We start from the raw sequence: 17493 nt of genomic DNA on the forward strand, positions 1-17493 counted from the left end.
CTCCCTCTGGTCACAAGCTGAGTCTATACCGCCGGTCTTCTCTGTACCTGGTAGGCTTCTCTGCCCCTACTCTGGGATGTGATCCAGTTCTCAGTTCTCAGGAAAGACTCCGAACACCTGGCCCCCTGCCCCTCCTTCCCCAAGGGTGACTGACCTTCCAGTGTCCTGGCCATGGTAGCTAAGCAAGCTGATCCTTTCCACCTTCAGGTAGCTGGGGTCTTGGGAGAAGGGACCTCTGTGGGACAGACGCCAGCTCAGACTCCTCTCCATGTCATCAGGTTCCAGAATGGAGAGAGGTGGCCAATGAATGAATGAATGAATGAATCCCACAATTCCTTATTGAGCAACTATGTGTTCTCAGTGTTTATCATGTGGCAATATGGCAGGGCGCCTGGGTGGCTCAGTCGGTTGAGCATCCGACTTCGGCTCAGGTCATGATCTCGCAGTCCATGAGTTCGACCCCTGCTTCGGGCTCTGTCCTGACAGCTCAGAGCCTGGAGTCTGCTTCGGATTCTGTGTCTCCCTCTCTCTCTCTCTGCCCCTCCCCCACTCATGCTCTGTCTCTCTCTCTCTCTCTGTCAAAAATAAACATTAAAATATTTTTTTAAAGATTAAAAAAATAATAATGTGGCAATATGGCAAATTCTTGCCCTCGTGGAGCTTCATTATAGTGGGGGGAGGGGGCAGAAGATAAACAACAAAATACATAATGTCAGGTGCTGTTATGAAGCAAAATAAAGCCAGAGGTGCTTAGGGAGGGTGGGCTGGGTGTGCATGAAGGATGCTCACCAAATAAATGCTTCTGTGCATATTAAGTCAAAGAATGAATATGGAAGATGCTGGACCAGGTTCTGACCCCACACTATCACTAACTGTATAATCTTGAGCAAGTCATGTCTCCTCTCTGGATCTCAGTTTCCTTATCTATAAAGTAAGATGATTGCACTGGAAAGCCATCGAGGTCTGACTTCAACTTTGACCTTCAAGGACTGCAACACATCACGCTTCTGTGAATGCAATGGGGGAAATTATAGGCAATTTAGAAGCTGTTCTGAGGGAGACCTTTCTGGGCCCCAGCAATTCCCCAGGCTCCAGTGTTTCTGTTGATGTCACAAAATCTGCACGTTGGAGAGTAGATTTGCATCCTAGGTCCCCAAAGTTCCTGGATGGCGTGTTATGCAAATGTCAGTAACCAGCACAAATAACTAGATTCCTATTCAGGCTTCTTCCCAGAGCAAGCGGAGGGAGGCAGGGTCATATCTGGCTATAAGGAAAGTGGAACTTCCTGGAGGCCTGGGGGTTAGGCTTACCTCCTTTCTTCTCTTCTGGTGCCTTCAAGCCCATTCTCCAACCCCTAGTCAGACACCCCCACTGGGCTGTTCTACAAATGCCCACAGGGACCCCTTTGGGACTGACTCCCCAGTCCTGACAGTTCTAGCAGTGGGACCCGTCTTCCCAAAGGAGGCTGGGGGACAAACTCACCTAAGCCCCTAGGAAGGGCTGCCCAACTTCAAGACCTGCCCTGCCCTGCCCTGCCCTGCCCTGCCAGCTCCTAGGGCAGCAGCCTTTGGGGTTTGTAGCAGCCTGGGGGGTCCTGGAGCTCCTCCCTCTCCAGGCGCCCCCCCTGCCACCATCCACCATGCCAGACCAATCCTAGAGACTCCAACCTCTAATGCCTCCCAAGATCAGTAAACATTGTGGCTTCCCCTTGCTGGGGTTGCCTGGCCAGGATTTGTGAATCTCAGGTCTCTCTCTCTCTCTCTCTCTCTCTCTCTCTCACACACACACACACACACACACACTCATCCAGAGTCTTGTACGTGCTCTCACACGCACAGCAGCACACACACACAAACACACACTGAGGGACACAGAAAACTCCCACCCAGAAGTAAGAATTCATGGAGGGGAGAAAACGAACGTTCAGAAGGAGCTTTACTTATGCCTGTCTCATTGGATCCTCCCCTGACCCTAGGAGCAATATTTGAGCACTCCTACTTCACAGAAGAAGAAACTGAGGCCCCCACGGACACCCACCCTCAAGTGAATGGCAGACCCAGGAGTCCACCTGGTTCTGTCTGACTCCCGCTCAGTGGGCCCACGGCTCCACACTCCACACCTGTGCACAAAAGGAGGGGCCGGTGCAAACGGTTCAGAGCCACGGGTCTGGACACTGACGTGCTGAGTCTGGTTCTACCACTGCCTGTCCAGGGGACCCTGGGCACAACTCTTCACCTCCCGAGGCCTCAGTGTCCTCATCTAGGAAATGGGAATCATAACACCTCCCTTTTCTCTGCATGGAAGTGATCCAGATGGCCCCTCAAGGGTCCTTCTGACTTCCATGTCCAGGTTTCTCTGACTCCAAGCTGGAGCCTCAGGCCACCCAAGGTTGCACACCTACTCCATGGGCCTGGCCAACGCCTCCCGAGATGGCCTCTTGCCTTGCCCTCCCCCTTAGGGGTGGGGGTCAGAGGAGGCCATGCTGGGCAGGGCCCTTTCTTCCATTGGGCCCCCGAGCACAACCCCCATTAGTGCTGACTTACAGCTTTGCCTGCTGCTGACATCAGCACCCATCTGTTTGTGGTGGGAAAAGAGGCCTCCTAGGGAAACAGGTTTGCTAAATCTCCGCCAGGAAGGACCTCCCAGCTGTGCTGTTAGAGCAGGTTTGGTAAATACCCCGGGCAGGCACCTCTGGAGGGGGAGTGGGTAGTCCGAAAGCAATGCCTCCTCCAGGGAACCCTCCGCTCTCCCCAGCCACCCCAAACCATGATCCAATTCCCATCCCTGGCTTTGGACCTTCCGGCCAGTTCCCTGAGCTATTCAGCCTACCCTCCCAATAACCATCCTTCCTCAAACACCCCATCTCCTGTACCACCAAACCCCCCCCCACCACCATCGTCACCCTCTTGTGTCACCTCCAACCGTCAAAACCCCACTATCCCATTCCTCCCCCATTTTCGTCCTCACCCCTGCCACCAGCGCTCATCCACCCCAACCCAAGAGCTCACCATCCAATCCGTAACTGGTCTTCCGCCCTGTCTGAAATCGTTCCAGAGTGATAATTGACGGGAATGATATTCATAACACAAACCTGGGACCCCTGCCACAGCCCCAGGAGGCAACGGCATCCTGTATGCTACTCGCCTGGCATGCCCCCCAGCAGGGCCTATGCATACGACCGTGTGCAAATACTCAGAGGATGTGGACACTTCCCTTACTTAATAACCATCTGTCCCGGGGAGAGCTGAGGGGGCCCAGCTGACACAGAGCCATCTCTAATCCCCCTGAGCAAGCACTAAGCACTGCCCTTGGTTGTTTAAACACACATAACCCAGGTGCCGAAGAACAATTAAAAGTGATCACGGTGGATCAGCGCCCCTGATCGATCTTACCTGTCTTAAGCCCAGATAAACCCATAGGAGAATCTGTTTCCAAATCTGTCGTTTCTGACAGCGGGTATGCTGGATTTCTCCTCCTAAAGCCCGCTGGGGTCGATGGGGTTCACACACACGAGTTATAGAAGAGCTTGCCTTACTCTCCATTCAGCCTGACGCGTCCACGATTTGGCTAGAAATTATTCAGGAGAATCTCATTTAACATGCGGTATTTAAAAAAAAAAAAAAAAAAAAAAAGGCGACACCGCCTCACTTTGGGGTTTAAAGTGTGACGTAGCGTAAAAAAAAAAAAAAAAAAAAGGCTTGTGTCAGAATCCTGAATCTGCCATTTGATTATTATGCCTCAGTTTCTTTATCTGTAAAATGGGAAGGAGAATATCTGCCCCAGGGGACCGGGTTTGAGGGGTGAGTATGCTTAAGGACCTTTTTTTTTTAGGCCCAGCTTGGCCGCAAGGTTGAGCTGAACAGTCATTCTAGAATGCGGTCAGAAAAATTGCACTTACTATCTTGCCTGACCCATGTCATTTTGAGTTCTTTTTATCGGGGTCACTTCCAAAGTCAAAACGAAGTTTATTACTGACATTGCAGTTAAAATTAGATGGTGAGTGCTGATGATCTCTTTTATGAAACCGCTTACTAACTTTAATACTCAGACACTCCCGCTTTGATCTGTTTTTGACTTTACGATATGCTGGCCACAAGAGTTTGTATCTGCCCTTCTCTGTAGAAGTCTTGCCATGCCCTTTGGCCAAAGGCAAGTCCAGTGTGAACTTCCTTACTGTCACCATCACAGTCACTAAAATCCAGATGTTTCTTGGGCCTTGCGCAGAGAGGAAAACAGAAGCCTCTCCCCTGCCTGCCCTCCCCCAGCTGCCACCAGGCAGGAGGAGGATCCAAGCTGAGCCCTTGGAGAGCCCAAAGCTTTAGAGCAGGAATCTTCAAAGACTGGCCTCTGGCCCAGCAGTAAGAGCATCACCTGGGAGCTTGCTAGATGCGCAAAGTTGTCATATGCTGAACTGAGAACCCACTCCTGCATTGGAACATGGGTTACTCAAGTATGAGAACCATCACGTTCTAGAACCTCAGGCACAACATGCGTGAACAGTGGAGCTGTTAAGGCACATTCAGGTCTGAGGATGTCATTTTAGCGGGGACAAGAAGGGGGGCAGGGACGTCACTGGCTCAGGCCTGGGAGTCTGCACCCTCAGCACTCCCGGAAGCATGCAGAGAGGGTGGCCTGGGGTCTGGAGTAACATTAGGGATCATGGAAATTACAGGCTGAAAGGGAGGTGGGAAGGGAGCAGCATGCCTGGCTGTCGCTCGGGCCTGTCACCCGCTGGGGGTCCCAGCAACCTCTCCCAGCGGCCTTCGCCTCTGTTGGCAGGAGCCTCCTTGCTCCCCAGGCTCACTAGGAACTCATTTGTGATGCTGACACTCCCGGCTGTGGTTTGGCACCAAACTCTGGTGGCCCCCAGACCTGGCCCAGGGCCATTACCTAATGGGGATCTCACCAGAGGGCCTGAGTTTGGGGTGCTCAGGCCTTGATGGTATAAGTCCCCATCCCCACCCCGAATGCCCTGTCCACTGTTCTCCCTCCCTGTGTGCCTGACGCTCTACTGGGCTTGGAGATACAGCGAAGAGTCACGAAAGCCACGATTCCCGCCCTCAAAGAGCCTACCCAGCACTGAAGGCCACTGTTTCCCAAGTCCTAAACCATGTGCCGGGGCGCTGAGCTCTCTGAACTTTGCAAGACTTAATGAGACAGTCAGCCATGAAACAGATACCAACCCAGGGCAATGAACTGTGAATACCCGAGGAGGGCGGCTGGCCAGGTATGCAGAGTTCAGAGAGAGATAGTTGAGCACAGGATGATCGGGAATTTTCCCAACAGGGAGGAGGCCCAGTGCTGATCTGGACAGGAGATGTGGAAGCAACAAGAATATGGCCTTCTCTGTCTCTAACTCTCTTTGTCTCTGTCTCTGACTCTCTCTGCCGTTTTCTTCTTCCCATAAACGGGTAAGGTCTCCTTATGATAGACTGCAATCCTGTCATTAAAACCCTACTGGGGCAATTAACGGGAGAATGGATGAACAAATCGTGTTATATCCACACGTCTGAATACTACTCAGCAATAAGAAAGAACTCGTATCCTGGAGTATCCTGGCGACAACATGGATGAATATCAAAAAAAGCATTATGCCTGGGGCACCTAGGTGGCTCATTCGGTGAAGCTCCTGATCCTTGGTTTTGGCTCAGGTCATGATCTCACGGCTTTGTGGGTTCGAGCCCCACATCGGGCTCGGCCCCGGCAGCATGGAGCCTGCTTGGGATTCTCTCTCTCACCTCTCTCTCTCTCTGCCCTTTCCCCACTTGCACTCTGCCTCTCTCAAAATAAATAAATGAACTTTAAAAAAAGAATATAAACACATCTTAGAAAAAGCATTATGCTTAATGAAAGAAGCCAGACAGAAAAGACCACATAATACATGACTCATTTATATGAAATTTCTGGAAAAAGTAAAACTACATAGAGAAAAAGCAGATAATAGATTAGCAGTTGCCTGAGGTTGGGCACCAGGGTAGGAACTAAGCACAGGGAACTCTCTGTCAAGTGACAGAAATATTCTAAAACTGAATCTGCTGATGGTTGCACAACTGCCCAAATTTACTTGAAGCACTGAGTGTATTCTTGAAGTGCGTAAATGTGATGGTATGTGAATTTCACCTTCCTAAAGAAGCATGACAATTAAAAAAAGAAGATAGTTCACAGATGGATAGATAGACGGTTGGACACGTGGAAAAAAATGATCCTTACCAAATGCTGATTGTGTGATTAGATGCTGTGATTGTGTTGATATGGATCCTCACTGTACAACTGTTTAACTTTTCTGTACGTCGGAAAGCTTTCACAGTAAGATGTTGGGGGCATTTTTAAAAGCAGGAAGGTGATCAGAAGATCTGTGGTTCAGAAAGGTCATTTTGACCACGGGAATGGTAAAATGGAAACCACTGACAGTGGTGTGGGCAAGGACGTGGAGGAGCTGGACGGAACGACAGACACGCGGGGAAAAGCACTTGCGAAAATGGCCCTATCTGCCCTGTGGCACAGTAATTCCTCCCCTAGGTACCTAAGAAGTACGCACACTTGTATACCACAAGGCGTAGATAAGAGTGTTTACAGCCGCATTATTCACCATAGCCCTGAACTGGAAGCAGCCCAATGGCTATCAGTGGAACAGATTAAACATCGTATATTCACTTGATAGGATACTACAGAGCTATGAGAATAAATGAACCGCACGCACACCCCGCTGAATTCACGACATGTGAATTTCACAATGTTGAGCAAAAGGAATCAGACGCAATCGAGTACACGCGATGTGCTTCCATGCATATGATGTTCCAAAGCCAGGCGATGCTAACTGTCAGGAACGGAAGACGGAAGAGTGCCTGCCTCTGATGGGGAGACAGCTGGCGGGGGTGGGGGGTGGGTGGGGGGGGGACATTGAGCAAGAGTTGTGGGAAGCTGGTAGCACTCACTTTCTTGATCTGAATGAACAATTGCATATAAAACTCATGAGATGCAAGTTAAAAAAAAAATCACCGAGCTCTGTACTTATGATCTGTGCACTTTTCTGCATGTGTATTGTCATGAGGTAAAGACAAAGTTTATTAAACAGCTGACCTTCACTCAAGGGCACCCTCACCTTAAACCTGACCCCCCGAGGGGCTTCTGGAGAAGCAGCCAACTTGCTTCCACCACTTTGAGCAGCCTGGGACAGACTCTATACCAGATCTAGCGTAGGCGAAGTCCTTGGCATTTGTCAGATCTGCAAGGTCACTGGAGGGAAAAGAGGCACCAGAGGCTTTGATGCCAGACTGGGCCAGGGAGCCCACAAAAAGTCCTAGGAAGTTTGGCACACCAGCCTAAATCAGAGTGAATCATAAAGGAGCACTCCAGCCCGGGCCTGTGGAGATCAGGGTACATGCAAGCCGTGGGCAAGGAGAATGTTTCAGGTCACTGAGAGATACAACAGGCCTGCTCTCCTGCCCCAAGCTGCCACCCTCAAATGATCCTCTACCTGTCTTAATCCTCTAAAAGGACTTCAGTAAAAATCTACTAAAATTAACTCAGTAGAAACTGTTTTGTAAAGAAATACTCACCCTTTAGATATATTTTGTATTGGTGACGTTTCAGTGTTCGGATGACAGGTTTCTCAATGCAAGGTCTGCTTTTCTTTCTTTCTTCTTCTTCTTTTTTTTTTTTTTATAATTGACTCCAATTTTCCATGAAGAGAAGGCAGAGAGGTTGGTTTATAGGTTATCCACAACAGGAAGTCTAACTCCAGGTAGAATGATCAGGCCTCCCCCATGATCACAGCTAATTGTGTACTGGCATTGTCTGTGTGCCTTCGTATGCGTGATAAAATGTTAAAAATGTGATTAGAAGTTGCAAGTCCCGGCTCAGAAACGAAATGGCGACAACAAGCACAATCTAAAGTATTATTCGACTGAACCAACCGTTGTGATGTGCTCACGGGCCCAGAAAAAAACAGCCATCACCAACGTATAAACGTGTGGTGAGCCCTATAACGTTTAATAAAGATGTGTAGAACGGGTGCCTGTGCGTGAGTCTTGGCAAAGCCAGCCTGAAGAGACTTTTGCAAGCTGTAGACCATGCCGGCCTTCATCGTGGGTTGGCTTCTCCCAGCAAGTACCCTCACAGACTCGAGTGGCTGGTGAGGGGAGAGGGCTCGAAGGCCAAGCGATCCCCCACGAAGCTCTGTAACAGGCTTCTGTGCCCCAATAGATTTGAGACGGGCTGTGTTCAAGTGAAACACAGTTGTGTTGGCAAGGCTCTTGGGAAAAGAGGCTCAAATGCAGCCGGTGGTAGTGGGGCTGGGACCCCCTATGGAGGACAACCTGGCAGTGTCTTTCCAAATTAAAAAATGCACGTGGCCTTCGACCCAGCAACTCCACTCCCTGACACCTTCCCTACAGATTCAGCCCTGCAGTTGCCAAGTGGTGTGCCGGCAAGGATATTCGTGTGAGGCATTGTTTATCGTAATAAAAGCCTGGAAACAGCCCCACTCTCTCAAAGGGGGTCTGGCAAAATTACCTCGGGAGTAGTAGCGAACGTTTATTGAGTGCTTACTGCACGCCAGGCCGAGTCCTAAGCCCTTTGCAAGTATCATTTCATTGAATGTGCACAAAATGCTCTGCGGTAGACACCGTTAGTGACCCCGGGCCACAAGGGAGGAAACTGAGTCACTAAGAGATTAACTCACTGGCTCAGCAACAGTCAAACTGGTTGGTAGCCGAGCAGGGATCTAAACTCCAAAGTTTGCGCTCTTTCCCTCTTCATGAGACCGTATCTTCCCAAGGAAAATTTGAATCAGCAGGTCAAGGGAACACACTAGAGCCATAAAAAAAGACAAAACAGCTCTATGTGTACGAACATCATGTAGTTCCCAGATAGCTTGTTAAGTGAAAGAGCCAAAATGCAGAGCAGTGGGTGGGAGGGGGGGAATGCCATCATTTGTACGGAGGGAAAAAAGGTTATAAATGTATCTTGGACTATCTTTAGAAAGCTGTACAGGAAACCGGTAACTTGGGGGCCTCCAAGAAAGGGAACTAAGTAGTAGCCGGAGGAAAAGATGGGAGAGAGGCTTACATTTCTGTGTGAATTTGGTGTTAGCTTTTTATTTTGTTTTGAAGTCATTTCAAGCTTGTAGAAAAGTTGCAAAGAACTGCCTATACCCTTCACCTAGATTCACCAACTGTGACTGTACTTGAATTTTTTGTCTCACCGTGTCCGTATCGTACCTCTGTGAGATAAAAATGAACAAGACCAAGGGTTTTGGGGTTTTTTTTAATTTTTTTAATTTTTATTTGTTTGATGTTTATTTACTTTTCAGAGAGAGACAGAGTGTGAGTCAGGGAGGGGCAGAAAGAGAGGGAGACACAGAAGCCAGCTTAACCAACTGAGCCACCCAGGCATCCCAACAAGATCAAGTTAAACAAGCATTTTCTACCTCAGAAATTCTAAAGAATACAAGATGCTAGGTGTTCAGTCTCTTAGAAGGAAGCCAACTGCAGAGCTTTTTCAGGAAGTCAACCTTGAAACACTCATCCTCTGGAACAGATGCTTCCTCAGCCAGAAGAATGTGCCTGAGCCTAGGACTGTAGAGGAGGAGCCTAAGGAAGCTTCCACAACTGTAGAGCTGAGGCCAGAAGCAGCTGCGCCTTTGGGTAGGACAGGGCAGGGGGCAGGGCGGGACCGCAGCAGATGGGGACGAAATGAAGGTATACCAGGTGCCCCGGCAATACCAGCAAACCCTCCCAATCCCGTTTAGTCCCTTTTATCATCTACTCAGGCCCTGGCACCACTGAGTTCAGGGCCTGAGATGGACTGAGGTGCCTTGTCCCGTGAGCCAGATGCCTGGGGGAAAATACCAGGTAGAGACACAGGGAGGGCAGGGGTTTCCTGCCACTTTTAAAGGCATTGCCTCCCCTGAGTACTTGCTACTTAACCCCAGAGGCTGTTACTTGCTCCCTTGCAGCCCAGTCGCTGGGGCTCAGCTACCCTATAATCATCTGCCCTGACTTACCCAGAGTTTTTCAAGGGTCATCAGCCTGTTCCTCATGCGTGCGTCATTCTTTCCTGCCCCCACCCTCACCTAGGATTTTTGTGAAGCCAGGACTGTCTCCAGTTCAGATGGGCTACCTAAGGACATGTCTACGTCTGACCCTCAGATTGGGATTTTTGAGGCCATGGCTGTGTCCCACCCCCCCGCTCCGACGCTGACTGACAATACTTGAGAAGAGGGCTGTGTCTCCCCCCTCGGACTAGGGTTCCTCAAGTCCGAGACCTTGGGGAGCCGTAGACTGGAGACTGTCCCCCTCCCACATCCGTCCTTTTTGGCTCCAAAGCCAAGGCTCTGCTCAGGCCCCTATTTCACACACCTCCAAGTCTCAGTGCATGCAACCCCTGAGGCCTTTCGCCTGCCTGAAAGGCCTGTAGCTGACCCCAGCAGGCCAGTGGTGGGGCCGTTGCATAACAGCCGCCTGGCCGCAGATTTCCGATGATTCAGCACTATGGCCTGCACAGGACCTCTGTGGGGCTGGACCCAGGACACAGTTCCTCGGAATCAAGGGACAGGAAGCCCAAGGGGTCTGGCTCACCTGGGACTCTACACTGTAGCCCTGACACACTGGGAAAGGGACATACTTCCTGGGCCCCTCCCGGCTGCCCTGGGCCTGAGTGCAAGGACCTGGGCCTGGGTAGGGGTTTCAGTCTTGTTTCTGGGCAGGACAACCTCATTGCCATGGAGAGCCCATTGTTGGGGCTGTAAACCCCTCCAGCAGGGTGTGGCCCAGGGGAAGAGGGACTTGGTGGCCAGCAAAGGGACGCCCCCCAAGGGCCAGCCTGGGCCTGGGGGGCCAGCTTGGCAGTTCTTTTTCAAACCACTAGATGTCACTTCCATTTCAAAGGAACCCACTGGTTGGAATTTTCCCCAGTCAGGTGCCCCCATCCTTCTCCAAGTCTTAAAGGCACACAGGCCACAGGAGAAAACTCCACTTTCCCTGAGGACCAAGATTCTGGAAACCTGGCCAGGAGCTGCCTCTACACCTGAACTGAAGCTGCCAGGAGCTCCATAACATCCTACCCCAGCCCTGCAGACAGTGAGAAGAGGCAGAACGCCGTCTCCTCAACCCCCACTCGCCCTACAGGTTATTATAGGGGTGGTATTCCCTGAAATAAAAAAAAATAAAAAAAAAAAAACACGGTCAAAGTAATGTGAGCATATTTAGGGGGACAATATGTGAAACGGGATACATACCCCCCCAAAGATCTTACTCAGGGTCAGGAGATTCTGGGTTCACCAGGGCCATGTTGCCCATCCCTCTGGCTTCAGACTATCAATAAATCGGCCATGAATCTCTGGTAAGGAGAGATCTGAAGGGGGGTTCCAGGGACCCTGCCTTTCTCCACGCACATCCCCAATATTCAGTCAACATCTCTTAGCTGGCTGGTACCAATTATTACAACTTACAATGTGCTTTATTCCACTTCAGTCCCCCAACAACTGTCATAAGGTTAATATAATTTTAAGCCCATCGCACAGATTGAGAAACAGAGGCGTGGAGAAGGCTAAGTTAGAAAGCTCTTCCTGGAGTCTCTTGCTGCTCTCACCTTACCTCCCTCAGTCAGACATCTGCCAGGACAGGGCCTGGGGCCAGCTGGTGGGTTTTACCCACACCTCAGGTGGATGCTTAAAGACTCATTCTCTTTAGCTCATTAATTAGTATGGGCTTTTACCCAGTGGTTTCCAAACTTGGTTGCGCATTAGAATCACCTAGGGAGCTTCCAAAACTCCTGCTGCCCAGGTCACCCCCACACCAGTTAATTCAAAATATAGGAGGGCTGGAGTGAGAGCAGCGATCAGATGATTTAAAAAAATTTTTTTAATGTTTGTTTACTTTTGAGAGAGAGAGAGAGTGTGTGTGTGTGTGTGTGTGAGCTGGGGGTGGGGGGCAGGGGGAGAGCAGAGAGAGAGCCAGACACAGAATCCGGAGCAGGCTCCAGGCTCTGAACTGTCAGCACAGAGCCCGATGTAGGGCTCGAACTCACGGATCATGAGATCATGACCTGAGCCGAAGTCAGACATTCAACCGACTGAACCACCAGGGCGCCTCTGAGCTTATGTAAGAGGATGCTCAGTAACAAAGAACTGACCCTCTAGGTAGGCAGATAGTGTTACTTTCCTACAGAGGCAGGACAGAAGCTCAGAGAAGTGAGGCCACCTGCCTGGGACTTGGCTCCTAAGTTAGCAGAACTAACACCAAAACCCAGGTCTATAGAGCTTCTCCTACAAATTCTGGGCTCCTCTGGAGTTCTCTTAAACAGAGGCTCTGGTCTCTGAGGATAATGCCTCTGAGACAAGGTCAGCTTCTTCCAGAGCCATTAGCTTAACACAAAGAAAACAGTCCCTCGTCAGCATCTGACCCCTCACCCTGGCCACTGACCGACAGCCAGCCATAACCACGACTGAGCCTTTATCTCAGCCACAGGCTCACTCCACCCTGGACACAGCTTGACCCCTAACCCTGACCACCACTGACCCCTAATTGAGACCACAGGCTGTCCTAACACCAGCCACTGTTCTACTCATGTTCAGCGCTGGTCAGAACGTCCAGTGCTCTGGCGACCCAGTCACAACAGCAGTAAATAGCTCTGTGTCGTATTATAATTACTAACAATAATAAGATAAACACATGGAGGCCTATGTTCCAGACAGGAGGTTGGGCTTTCTGTATTCGTGATTTCTTAAAAGGATCTGGAATACCACTCTCTTCACCATCAGGTCAGTTATAAAGAAAAGGCTTCCCCAAAGCTAGAAAACCTCCAGTCAATCCTCCCATCTCCCACTCGCTTTCTTCCTGGTACCCAAGGCTCACACTTCCCCACTGTCCCACCAAATGAACACACACACACACACACACACACACACACACACACTGTCATACTCACATATGCTCCTGCTGTCCCCAGGCTGGAGTGCCTGCCTTTCCTCCTCCCCACACCCATTCTCCAAGATCCTCCCAAGGCCTTGCAGCCCCAGGAAATCTCCAAGGCCCCTAAGATCCCATGATGTCCATGCTTCCTGACCCCATCAGGAAGTGGCACCAGGCCCAAGAGAGCAAACGGCACCCAGCTGGATGGAGCATCTTCACCAGGTGAGGGTGGTCAGGGCCCACACAGCCTTGGAAGTGAAGGTCAAATGGCGAGGGCACTTGTCTACACATGCACTCACATATGCACACATTCACCAAGTGTGTTTATAGAGTTCTGAGCAACTGTAAACTTGGCTTGCTCTGGCTGCCCCCAGGAGAGGGAAAACCATAAACGCCTCCTGCTCCAGCCAGTTCTTCCAAGGCGAGTTACCCCACAGGATTGGGACACCTCACCATCTCAGGGAACAGGCTGTACCCATCCACTTTCTACCTAGTCTCCTGTCCCCAACCCAGGGGAAGGGCTTCCTCCCAGGATCCTGCTCGTGGTCCTCCTGGGTCTTTGCCCAGCTATTCCTGCCCTTGGGAACGCCTCACCCCTCTCTTCTTCCACCCAGCCTTACCACCCTGAAAGGCTCGTGGTAAGCCTTACTTCCTCTAAGACACTTCCACTGATCTCTATTACACATAGTAAGTACTTTCCAGAAGGGGCTTTAGGACAAAAAGAAGCATCTGTGGAATAAACCTTAATACTTCACTCTTGGAAATCCATTCCTTTGGCTTAAGAATTGTTCTCTCTTGGGGTGCCTGGGTGGCTTAGTCAATTAAGTGTCCGACTTCAGCTCAGGTCACGATCTCGCGGTCCGTGAGTTCGAGCCCCGCGTCGGGCTCTGGGCTGATGGCCCAGAGCCTGGAGCCTGCTTCCGATTCTGTGTCTCCCTCTTTCTCTGACCCTCCCCCATTCATGCTCTGTCTCTCCCTGTCTCAAAAATAAATAAACTTAAAAAAAAATTAAAAAAAAAAAAAAGAATTGCTCTCTCTTCAGGAGGGATCCCTGGATATTTATTGTAGATGTGTCCCATCAGAAGCCGTCAGTGCATAGACAGGCACCAGCTTGGACCACGTGTTCTGGCTCAAACTCTGTCACTACCCACTTGGCGGCGGGGATCATGGTCCTCTCTAAATGCACAGGGAGGGGGGTGGGCCTGCAAATCTTCAGGGTCTCTCAGCTCCAGTCGATGGTGACTCCTCGTTTTTCATCGGGAAATCACACATTTGCCCTCGCCACCTTGAAATGTCGCTATAACTTTAAGGCAGGGAGAGAAATCCTACTAAGTCGAACCTAAAGCAGGATACAATCAGGTTAGCTGTAAGGAAGAACTTCCAGGCTGTGCATTACAAGGCTTAGGGGATTGTAAAGCAAAACCACAGGATGTCTCCTCTGGAAATCTTTAAAATGCAAGAAAGATGCTCCTGGAAGGCGGAGTCTGACTTTGCTGGATGTGGCCCTTTTATTATTACTATTAAAAAGAGAGAGAGTGTGACCTCTCTTCCAGCAAGGAAGGGGGGAGCGGGCGATGATGGAGTTTCCAGTGCCGAATGATAGAGAGCTGAATGCACCCAGGGCCTCACCCCCACCTCCTCCATTGTCCCCCGTTCTCCTTAATGAAGGCTCAAACCAGAGCAGCCAATGAGGCTTGGAAAATCCGCCTGTTGTGTGAGAGGATTTTCCATAAATCTCCCTCATTCAGGCGGCGACAGCCCCGTGCCCTGTGGAGGGAGGGCGGCCTGGCTCTTGGGGACCCTCATTAAGAACAGGTGCTTTCTGGCCAGCTCCCTTCTCCTCCAGGCCCCTCAACTGCTGGGGGGGGGGGTCCTTGAGGTTGGGGGAGGAAACCCCCCAGCCTCCTCGGAGGCTTCTCCAAAGAAAATGACCTTGGACCCCTTCAGGCCTTCCAGGGCAACCAGAGGGGTTCTCACTCACCAATGGCAAGGCAGCTCGGAGTGTCGTGTGGCATAAATTTGCTTGTCACCCGTTCAAGTCCCCCCCGGTGAAACTTTATAGACCTGTGCTGTGAAGTATGGTAGCCACTAGCCACATGTGGCCATTTAATTTTAAAGTAATGAAAATTAGGTTTTACAAATGCAGTCATTCGCCTGCACAGTTTAAGTGCCCGGGTGGCTGGTGGCTACTGTATTCAAAGTGCAGACCCAGAACACTGCCACCATCTATTCTCTTGGGCAGCTCTACTTATACCGAGTACCGAGTACCAAGTACCAGGCAGGGCAACCTTCTATGGGTGAGGATGGACCCACGCCAGGCAGAAATTCCGGCATCTACAACAAGAACAGAAGTCTGGTACTAACAACGAAGAAGTCTCCAAGGACTCAGGGAGCCCCATCTGAGGAAGGGATACGGCCCTTGTCCTCAGGGAGCTCCCAGCCCAAAGAGGGTTAAATAATTCCTTGGCCAGATCTTGTTTTCCAGAGCAGGTGAGGAGGAAAGGGTCCAGCTGTCACTTAGCTGGCTCATTAGTGATGTCTTCTGGGGACCTGCCCTCCCCAGGGGTAATTATTAACAGGCCTCAGGTGTGAGGGAGCCCGAGTCCAAGGCCCCACCCTCCCAATTCAGCTGACTGGGCCAGCTGGGCATCCTAGGGGGCCCAGAGCTGAGTCCCACCTGGAGACGGCCCCAGGCCTGAGTAACGCCCCCCTGTCCCCCCACTCGGAGCCAACCTTGCTTCATGTTTGATAAGATGAACTTCCAGCTGGGGGACAGGGCACTGACCAGGAAAGCTGCCTGCCACCCCCCGATTAAACAATGGGAAGTGTTCGGCACTGGGGGTCCATCCCTGCAGCCTCAAAGGGGAAGGTCTTATCCCCCCCAAATCTGGGCACGGCCTCTAGCCATGTCAGCAGGAATTTTCCACATGTGCTGAGATTTCTGTTTGCCTTCCCCATTAGCTCAACAAGCATGGATGGAAAGATGACTAAGGTAATTAGTGACTGTAGCCATCAGTCAGGAACAGAGGGGCCAGGCCAGGACAAGGTGCAGGGGCTGGAGTGGGGCTGGGGAGGCTGTGAATCAGCCAGAAAGCATGAGCACATGGGGCCTGGGCCAGGCCTGGGAACCTCAGGGCCGAGGGAAGGGGGCCCGAGAGCAGAGACAGCAAATGATGGCTTCAGCCTTGTTACCATGGAAACAGCTCCAAACAGAGGATCCTGCAACCAAAGAGGGTGCAAGCCCCTGATGGGTCAGTGGGCACAGGGATATTGACAAAGCACTGGGGATGCCACTGGAGAGCCCAACCCGAACCTCTTGCTGATGGGTAGAAAACAGCAGGTTCTTAGAAACTTCTTCCTGTGGCGCATCCCAAGCAGGCCCCAGCCACCATCCACTTCAATAGGCTCCTGATTCTTTTGATCACGTGCCTCTATTAATAATAAGTGTGTGATGTGTACCTGCATGTGTATATTTTTTTTGTTTCAATGTACACGTACTGCCATCCTAATACATTATGTACATTATTAAAAAACACACCGCCAAATAGACATTTTAAAAGGATGAAAGAAAAAATAAATAGAAGTAAGCTTCCAGCGCCTTCCCAAATATTGATGGACCAGTCTTGCCCACCCTGTTTTGGAGACCACTGATCTACTTAAAGAGTCTGGGTGACACATTGCTAACTAAGCTCCTTAAATGAGCAACCGTCGCTGTGTTTGCAAATTCAACATCAGCCAGTCCTTCCAGGTTAATGTTGAGATTAGTTGCCGTCTCAAAATTCGTTTGAACTTGAGCCGACCCTGATGCTAGGGCAGAGATGGTGGCAGAGCTGGTGACGTCAGCTGACAACGGGCTCAACGTGCCCCCGACCACCCTCGGAACTTTGCCGTGCTCCGTGGAACGCCCTGCCACTTTTTTCTGCCCGACAACAAACCATCCCCTTACGCTCCAGCTCTCTTCACGTACAGGGCAGGCCTGGAGTGCCAGGGAGTGATGCCAAACCCTTCCCCTTCCCCAGGACCCCTCGACCAATGATCACAGGATTGGGGGGGGGGTACAGGGGGGAGGGATAATACCTGAGCTCACCTCCCCTTGGGTGGTCACTTTGAGGTGACTTTTCTACCCAGCCTCCAGGGGGTCCCCAGCTGCAGTCCACAGCAGGCACCTGCCCAATCACACATATTTTATTGGCTTCCTTCCTTTCCTTGCCTCACTTCCTCACTCCCTGACCACCGACCCTTTCATGGGATCACCTCCCAAATCAGCTACTGGTGCTCAAATCCTCATCTCGATGAGGAGCCAGCCCGAGATACTGACATATGTTAGGTGCTCAACATATTCTAATTAATGAGGGTCTATTGAGCAACTTCTATGCCCCAGCCATGGGGGGTTCAAAGAGCAGAAAGCTCACCGGGCTGGAGCAGTGGCAGTAGGTTCCTGAGGAGGTGGCTTGAACTGGGCCATTCTGGGTGGGCCAGGGTGGAACAGGCAGCCAGCAATAGAGACGGAATTCCCAGGAGAAGGAAGGACACAAGCAAAGGTGGGGACACTGGAAATAGGGCGACCAATCGAGAGAAC

Source organism: Panthera pardus, unplaced genomic scaffold (assembly GCF_024362965.1).
Source record: "Panthera pardus isolate Hobbes unplaced genomic scaffold, ASM2436296v1 HiC_scaffold_17, whole genome shotgun sequence".
Lineage (NCBI taxonomy): Eukaryota > Metazoa > Chordata > Mammalia > Carnivora > Felidae > Panthera > Panthera pardus.